Below are 9,195 nucleotides of genomic sequence, written 5' to 3' on the forward strand. Positions count from 1 at the left end.
CACATACACACATCACACACACTGAGCACATATACACATATACACATGCATACATCACACACACTGAGCACATATACACATAAAACACATACATACGTCACACACACTGAGCACATTACACATTACACACATCACACACACTGAGCACACATATCACATACATAACTCACACACACTGAGACTATCACTAACACCTCTCTCTCTCTCTCTCTCTCTCTCTCTCTCTCTCTCTCTAGCACGATGGCAAGCCTTACTGTAACAGCCCCTGTTATTCTGCACTATTTGGGCCTAAAGGTGAGTTCCTATTGATAATGATCCGACAGTAGAGGTGACAGGTGCCTTAACAATCTATCTTAATGAGGATATCATAATTGAGAGAGATCACAACCCTATTATCGTAAACCATATTACCTAGGGTTGTTACATGTTTTTGGTTCAAAGTACATGTCAATGTAAGAAGGTAACAGTTAATATATAAGTTGAGTTCAGTGATATGGGAGCCGTGTGTATATATACGTACCCTGATAAAGCTCCACTCTGTAATCTTTGGGAGGAGAACCTCACTATCGGGTATTCCTGACCCTAACATCCTGTATGGAAAGTCCTGTTCATTGTGAACCTGTGACAGAATGAGCTCATTTTAACCTTTACGATACCCACCTCAGTGGGTAAGGTTCACACTTCCACAAAGAACATTGGGGTCATTAACATCTTATCAATCAATATATTTTATATTTTATCTACTGATAACCTAGAAACTCTCTCCTCAAAATACAGTCACTGTCTCTGAAAAGAGGGCTAGTCGGACCCCTTACATTGACAGATACCCTGAATGGGAGAAATAGTGGGAATGTTCTGTTGGAATTGGAACAGCGGTAGTCATAGCAATGGTCATGTTGKTTCCGTGTGGTGGTTCTAGAAGAGCTGCTGTGGAACAGGGACCACAGGAGTTTCCATTATTGTGGTTCAGCTGCCACCTGAAACATAATCCCAGAATGTTTTGTCGACGTACAGTATGCAGTCCCCAGACCCAACACTCTCTCTCTTTCTTTCTCGCTGTCTCTCTCACACTCACTCCCGCTCTCTCTCTGTCTCTTCCCTCTCCCTCTCTCTTTCTTTCTCTGTCTCTCTCCCTCTCGCTCTTTCTCTCTGTCTCTCTGTCTCTCGTTTTCTCTCCCTCCAAAGGATTTGGACGTGGGGGAGCTGAAAGCCACACATTCACTAAGTAGACCAACTCAGGTACAGTACAGGCCATTCAGTGTACTCATTCAACCTTACAAATGCTACAAACATTAAAGATTGTTGTTTCGTTATACAAAATACAAATCTAACATGTTTCTCCTTTGTTTACAGGTTCATCCACCACACCAAATGAGTTAGAAGAAGAAGGCAACTCAGCATTCTACAACATCCTCCAAACTATGCTAAACAAAAACAAACAACCAAAAAGACTCCTTTTTGGAACCACCGTTTTGTGTTATTTTCTGTCTTTGTGTTGTCTAGAGGAATCAGTCTTAATACACGTTTTAATTGGCTATAGTGAGATGTTTACTATAATCCCACTAGTGAATCGGAGGGTTGTACAATAACCTCTCTGTTCCTGTACATGTTTTTCAATTCTGATTAAACAGTCTTTTTCAAAATGTTCTTCTCTCTTATTCATTCATTCCTCATTGGCTTACTCAGATAGTACTTCAGCATTCTTTTTATATTATAGAATGTCTCCTGTCTCATTTAGATGTTTCCTCCTTAGTACACTTGATAGTTACATACAGAGCAATATGAGAATATTTCTAGTGACTTCTACTTGCTACAATCCATGGAAACTTGAACATGTCCACTATGCCCACTGTGTCCACTATGCCCACTATGCCACTGTGTCCACTATGTCCACTGTGTCCACTGTGTCCACTATGTCCACTATGTCCACTGTGCCCACTATGTCCACTATGTCCACTATGTCACACTATGCCCACTGTGTCCACTATGCCCACTTGTCCACTATGTCCACTATGTCCACTATGTCCACTATGTCCACTATGTCACTATGCCCACTGTGTCACATATGTCCACTGTGTCCACTAGTCCACTATGTCCACTGTGCCCACTATGTCCACTATGTCCACTATGTCCACTATGTCCACTATGTCCACTGTGTCCACTGTGTCCACTATGTCCACTATGTCCACTATGCCCACTGTGTCCACTATGCCCACTATGCCCATTATGTCCACTATGCCCACTATGTCCACTGTGCCCATTATGTCCACTATGTCCTATGCTATGTCCACTATGTTCCCACTATGTCCCTATGCCACTATGTCCACTGTGCCCATTATGTCCACTATGTCCACTATGTCCACTATGCCCACAATGTCCACTATGCCCACTTGTCCACATGTCCACTATGCCACTATGTCCACTGTGTCCACTATGTCCATATGCCCATTATGTCCACTGTGCCCATTATGTCCACTATGTCCACTATGCCCACTATTTCCACTATGTCACTATGTCCACTATGCCCACTATGTCCACTATGTCCACTATGCCACTATGTCCACGTGTCCACTATGTCCACTATGCCCATTATTCCACTGTGCCAATATGTCCACTATGTCCACTATGCCCATATGTCCACTTGTCCACTATTGTCCATTTATGCCCACTATGTCCACTATGTCCACTATGCCACTATGTCCACTGTGTCCACTATGTCCACTATGCTCCACTATGTCCCACTATGCCCATTATGTCCATATGTCCACTATGCCCATTATGTCCACTATGCCCACTATGTCCACTATGCCCATATGTCCACTATGTCCACTATGTCCACTATGTCCACTGTGTCCACTATGTCCACTGTTCCACTATGTCCACTATGTCCACTATGCCCACTATGTCCACTATGCCCCTATGTCCACTGTGTCCACTATGCCCACTATGTCCACTGTGCCACTATGTCCACTATGATGCCCACTATGTCCACTATTGCCCACTATGTCCACTGTGTCCACTATGTCCACTGTGTCCACTGTGTCCACTATGTCCACTATGTCCGCTATGTCCACTGTGCCCATTATGTCCACTATGCCCACTATGTCCACTATGCCCATTATGTCCACTATGCGCCACTAGTCCACTATGCCCACTATGTCCACTCATGCCCCACTATGTCCACTATGTCCATATGCCCGACTTGTCCACTATGTCCACTATGCCCACTCATAGTCCACTATGCCCACTATGTCACTATGTCCACTATTCCACTATGCCCATTATGTCCACTATGTCCACTATGTACCACTAAGTCCACTGTGCCATATGTCCACTATGCTCCACTATGCTCCACTATGCCCACTATGATACCCACTATGTCCACTGTTGTCACTTGTCCACTATGTCCACTATGTCCTACTGTGCCACTATGTCGACTATGCCCACTATGCTCCACTATCCCACTATGTCCACTAGTGTCCACTGATGTCCACTTGTCCACTATGTCCACTTTGTCCACTATGTCCACTATGTCCACCTACTGTTCCACTATGCCCACTATGTCCCACTATCTCCACTATGTCACATGTCCTGATCCCTATGTCCAATCATATGTTCCACTATTTCACTATGTCCACTTGTCCACTAAGTGTCACTATGTCCACTGTGTCCACTGCTGTCACTTGATGGTCCACTATTGTCACTATGTCCACCTGTGTTCCACATGTCCACTATGTCCACTAGTGTCCACTATGTCCACTGTGTCCACTATGTCCACTATGTCCACTGTGTCACTATGCCCACTATGTACATGTCCACTATGTCCACTTGTCCACTGTGTCCACGTGTCACTTGCCCCTATGTCCACTATATGTCCACTATGCCCACTATGTCCACTATGTCCACTATGTCACTATTTACACTGTGTTCATATCTGCAAGAAGAAAAACAGAAGATTACATCGGCATCAGCCGCCATAGAGATATTACTATTGTCCACATTCCTTGGCAGTTGGCACAATCACTAACTCAATCACTAATCTTATTCGATTAGGATCTGGACACAGAATTATGTATGTGAGCAGGAATAGAAAGCTTTCCTTCAACATGCAGTAAATACATGGGTAATCTACTTTGATTAAAATTCCAGCTATGATGGAGATGGACTCTTGAACCTGTTCATCCTTTCTGTATCTACCGTGGCTTTGTAACCCCACACATAAACTAAAGTTACATTTTGCTAATGACAGGCACATAGATCAATATATTATGACATTATCCTTCTGAATAAGTCCCTATTCACTTCCACAGTACAAAAATTATGACATTATCCTTCTGAATAAGTCCTATCCACTTCCACAATACAAAACATTGACATTTTCCTTCTGAATAATCCCTATCCACTTCCACAATACAAACATTGACATTATCCTTTCGAATAAGTCCCTATCCACTTCCACGATACAACAATTATGACATTTATCCTTCTGAATAAGTCCCTATCCACTTCCACGATACAAACAGTATGACATTATCCTTCTGGAATAAGTCCCTATCATTCCCTTGGACAGCCCCATCCACTCTTAGAGACATGATTCAGGGGACACATCCCTTTACTCCTTCCACACCACCCACTCTGTCACTAAACAGCTGGACCCGTCTTGAAGGGAGGGAGGGGGAGGGAGGATTTGAGGGAGGGAGGGATGTAGGGAGCGGGAGAGATGGAGGGGGTGGATGAGCAAGGGAGCCAGCTATTCTAGAGTCCTAAAGGGAGAGAAGGAAAGGAGGGTCTGGGATTTTTCCCCAAACTATCCCATGGCCAGAAGGAAGGCCAGAAGGAAGGGCAGAAGGGAAGGCCTGAAGGGCAGGCCAGAAGGGAAGGCAAAAAGAAGGCCAAAAGGGAAGTCCTGAAAGGAAGGCCTGAAGGGAGGCCAGAAGGCAGGCCAGAAGGAAGGCCAAAAGGGAAGTCCAGAAAGGAAGGCCAGAAGGGAAGGCAGAAGGGCAGGGAAGAAGGGAAGGCCAGATCCTTTTTTCGTGACCTTTGTGGCTTCCACTGCCACACCCTGTTCCGAGGACATTGCCTCAGCTCCGAGTCTACGGACCAGCCGCCCATCCGCCTCCGTCTACCCAGCAACTGGCTGGCAGCCACCTCCACTAACCTCGCTCCTCCCCTCCGCTGTCACAGGGCCACCCACTGCCCACTGTTACCACGGTTAATAGACAAAAACAAGACCCAACAGCCACCTGACAACCCAGACCCTCTCTCTCCCTGACCCTCCTTCCTCTCTCTTCTCTCTCTCTCTCTCTCTCTCTCTCTCTCTCTCTCTCTCTCTCTCTCTCTCTCTCTCTCTCTCTTCTCTCTCTCTCTCTCTCTCTCTCTCTCTCTCTCTCTCTCTCTCTCTCTCTCTCTCTCTCTCTCTCTCTCTCTCTCTTCTCCTCTCCCTCTCTCTCTCTCCCCTCCCTCTCTCTCTCTCTCTCTCCCTCCCACCACCCACCACGCACCACATTCCTCTTTGAACAAAGACCTTCAGTGTCCACAACCGAGTCCCACAAGCCATACCACAGACATGGGTGGTATGCCCAACTGATGAGGCCACAGAGCGAGGAGGGGGGTGATCAGTAATAGCATCTGTGAAAAGTGCATTTAATCTCCCAACTCTTTTCTTTATCTGTAATATTTGCCCCTAACTGACAAACTAGAATGAAAAGAGAATATAAAGTACATATACAAATTCCATGCACAGGCACACTCAGAAAAAATATACAAATTAATTGACTTCAGTTGTGGTTGGAATATTTATTTTTTTACATAACTTATACGGCTCAGTGCCCAACCATGTGCAAAAGAACTCTTCAAGTTCAGACAGGAATACACAAAGACAAAAGAGTTCTTTTTCTGAACACTTTTGGAAGAATGGGGGACAACATCTATCTGTGAGGGGGAAGAAGGGAGACAACATCTATCTGTGAGGGGGCAGGAAAGGGGGACAACATCTATCTGTGAGGGGGCTGAAGGGGGACAACATCTATCTGTGAGGGGTTAGAAAGGGGACAACATCTATCTGTGAGGGGGCTAGAAAGGGCAAACAATCTATCTGTGAGGGGGCTAGAAAGGGGGACAACATTTATCGTGAGGGGCTAGAAAGGGGGACAACATCTATCTGTGAGGGGCTAGAAAGTGGGACAACTCTATCTGTGGGGGGGCAGGAAAGGGGCAACATCTATCTGTGAGGGGGGGACTACTGAGGGCTGAAAGGGGGACAAACATCTATCTGTGAGGGGGCTAGAAAGGGGGACAACATCTATTGTGAGGGGGCTAGAAAGGGGGACAACATCTATCTGTGAGGGGGTAGAAAGGGGGACAAATCTATCTGTGAGGGGGCTAGAAAGGGGGACAACATCTATCTGTGAGGGGGCTAGGAAGAGGGGCAAATCTATCTTTGAGGGGGCAGGGAAGGGGACACATCTATCGTGTGGGGGCTGAAAGGGTGGGGACAACATTATCTGTGAGGGGGCAGGAGTAGGGGGACAACATTATTGTGAGGGGCGAGAAGAGGGACAACATCTTAATTGTGACAGGGGGCTAGAAAGGGGACACTTATCTGTGAGGGGGCTAGAAAGGGGGACAACATCTATATGTGAGGCGGGCAAGAGAAGTGGGGACAACATCTATCTGTGAGGGGGCAGAAAAGGGGGAAAACATCTATCTGTAGGGGCAGGAAAGGGGGACAACATCTATCTTGAGAGGGGCAGGAAAAGGGGACACACTCTATCTGTGAGGGGGCAGGAAAGGGGGCAACATCTATCTGTGAGGGGCGAAAGGGACAACATCTATCTGTGAGGGGGCTAGAAAGGGGACAGGCATCTATCTGTGGGGGCTAGAAAGGGGGACAACATCTATATGTGAGGGGGCTAGAAAGGGGGTAGCACAGAAAAATCTAAGAAATATATCAACATAAAAAAATGTGGGTCAGTTTTTTTTTTACAGGGTCAGAGAAAATGATTTTTTTTGTTCTGCAATTTCACGGCAGAAGATTGTGTTCTCTCTCTTTCTCTCTCTTCATGACAATTGTCTTTTAACACTGGAAGGACAGACCTTAAAGGTGGGATGAACTTCCTGATTTGGCCTTGTTTTTCGGGTGAGTGACTGTAACTGYGTACTGTTTTGGCAGAGTGAATGTACAAATGCTTCCCACATGCGAATGCACGCACAAGAGACACCCACACTGCGAAAGCATGCACAAGAGACACCCACATTAAAACATCCCCCCAAGACAACTCTCATTTGGCTTCAGTCATGGCTGATGCATTTCTTAATGATGTTGTTTTAATGTGTGTGTCTCTTGTGCATGCTTTCGCAGTGTGGGTGTCTCTTGTGCGTGCATTCGCATGTGGGAAGCATTTGTACATTCACTCTGCCAAAACAGTTAGTCACTCACCTTTCTAGATAAAATGAAATAGTCTAACCAGGTCTTGTGTCTTGAAGTCCTCTAACTTCTTTCACCAATTAGCTTCAGCCAGGCTGTTGTGCAACTTGGCAAAATTGGTTTGACACTGGATAGCCTATCTCTGGGGCTAGTTAGGGACCATCATTAAATTATAATATGTAAATGGGACAATGTTTTAATGTTGCACATCTTTTAGCTGTATATGCATTTCTACAATTTATAGTTGGTTTGAGATTTTTAAATATTGTCACATGTACATTGTGTAATTTACTTATTGTCCCTAACTAGCCACCTATTGAGAATATCGAATGTCAAACAAAATGTACCATAGGCGTTACGATCGGATCGGGTGCAGTTGAGCTCCGAAWTGATTATTTGTGGGCATGAGGGTAGGATTGAAATAAACACTTMATTCCAGGATATGTCATATCTTCCTATCATCTTGCAAATTTCACTTTTGGATGAGAGCGAGACTGACTTTAGGACCAAAATGATCCTATTTACACGTAGTAAATTGTGACAATAGAATACATGCTTCTGACTCTTATAGATGCCACATAAGCTGTTTTCAAAGTGAGAAGTTGCTTTTAAGGGGCAGTCGCGCTTTAACTGCCACCATGGTAGTCATGGTGACACTCATTTGACGTGGTGCTCTGGAAGTGAAAACTGTAGTGTTCCTATAGTCTAGAATCAGAACCCTGTCCCAGATGGCACCCTATTCCTTGTATTCCCTATATAGGGCACTACTTTCTATGGACCCTGATCAAAAGTTGTCACACCCTGCTCTGTTTCACCTGTCTTGTGCTTGTCTCCACCCTCCACCAGGTGTCTCATATTTTTCCACATTATCCCCTGTGTATTAACACCTGCATTTTCTGTTTGTCTGTTGCCATTTCGTCTTGTTTTRTCAGGTCTTACCAGAGTGTTTCTCGTGTTTGTGGTCTAGTCTTTCCGGTTCTGACCTTTCTGCCTGACCCTGCCTGACCCTGCCTGACCCTGATTGACCCTGCCTGACCCTGCCTGACCCTGCCTACCAATGTCTTGCTCCCAGACAAAAATAACAACTTCTTTGCCCGCTTTGAGGACAATACAGTGCCACTGACACGGTCCGCTACCAAACCTGCGGGCTCTCCTTCACTGCAGCCAATGTGAAAAACATTTAAATGTGTTACCCCTCGCATCCCTAGCCGCGTTCTCAGAGCATGCGCAGACCAGCTGGCTGGTGTGTTCACGGACATATTCAATCAATCCTTATCCCAGTCTGCTGTTCCCACATGCTTCAAGAGGGCCACCATTGTTCCTGTCCCAAGAAAGCTAAGGTAACTGAGCTAAACGACTATCGCCCCATAGCACTCACTTCCGTCATCTGAAGTGCTTTGAGTCAAGGTTCATATCACCTCCACCCTAGACCCACTCCAATTTGCTTACTGCCCCAATAGGTCCACAGACGATGCAATCGCAATAACACTGCACACTGCCCTAACCCATCTGGACAAAAGGAATACCTATGTAAAGAATGCTGTTCAATCGACTACAGCTCAGCATTTAGCACCATAGTACCCTCCAAACTCTTCATTAAGCTCGAGACCCTGGGTATCGACCCCGCCCTGTGCAACTGGGTACTGGACTTCCTGACGGGCCGCCCCCAGGTGGTGAGGGTAGGATACAACATCTCCACCCCGCTGATCCTCAACACTGGGGCCCCACAAGGGTGCGTTCTCAGCCCTCTCCCTTTAACTCCTGTCACC

General features: G+C 45.8%; 1 long non-coding RNA gene across 1 annotated transcript; it reads left to right on the forward strand.

Annotated features, from left to right (window-relative positions):
• The first annotated feature begins 220 nt into the window (after nucleotides 1–220).
• LOC111963500 (uncharacterized) lies at nucleotides 221–1,225 on the forward strand. The gene is made up of 2 exons (XR_002877252.2): nucleotides 221–294; nucleotides 1,186–1,225. It is a non-coding gene; the product is annotated as an uncharacterized lncRNA (long non-coding RNA).
• Nucleotides 1,226–9,195: the final 7,970 nt, after the last annotated feature.

Source organism: Salvelinus sp. IW2-2015, linkage group LG4q.2 (assembly GCF_002910315.2).
Source record: "Salvelinus sp. IW2-2015 linkage group LG4q.2, ASM291031v2, whole genome shotgun sequence".
Taxonomy (NCBI): domain Eukaryota; kingdom Metazoa; phylum Chordata; class Actinopteri; order Salmoniformes; family Salmonidae; genus Salvelinus; species Salvelinus sp. IW2-2015.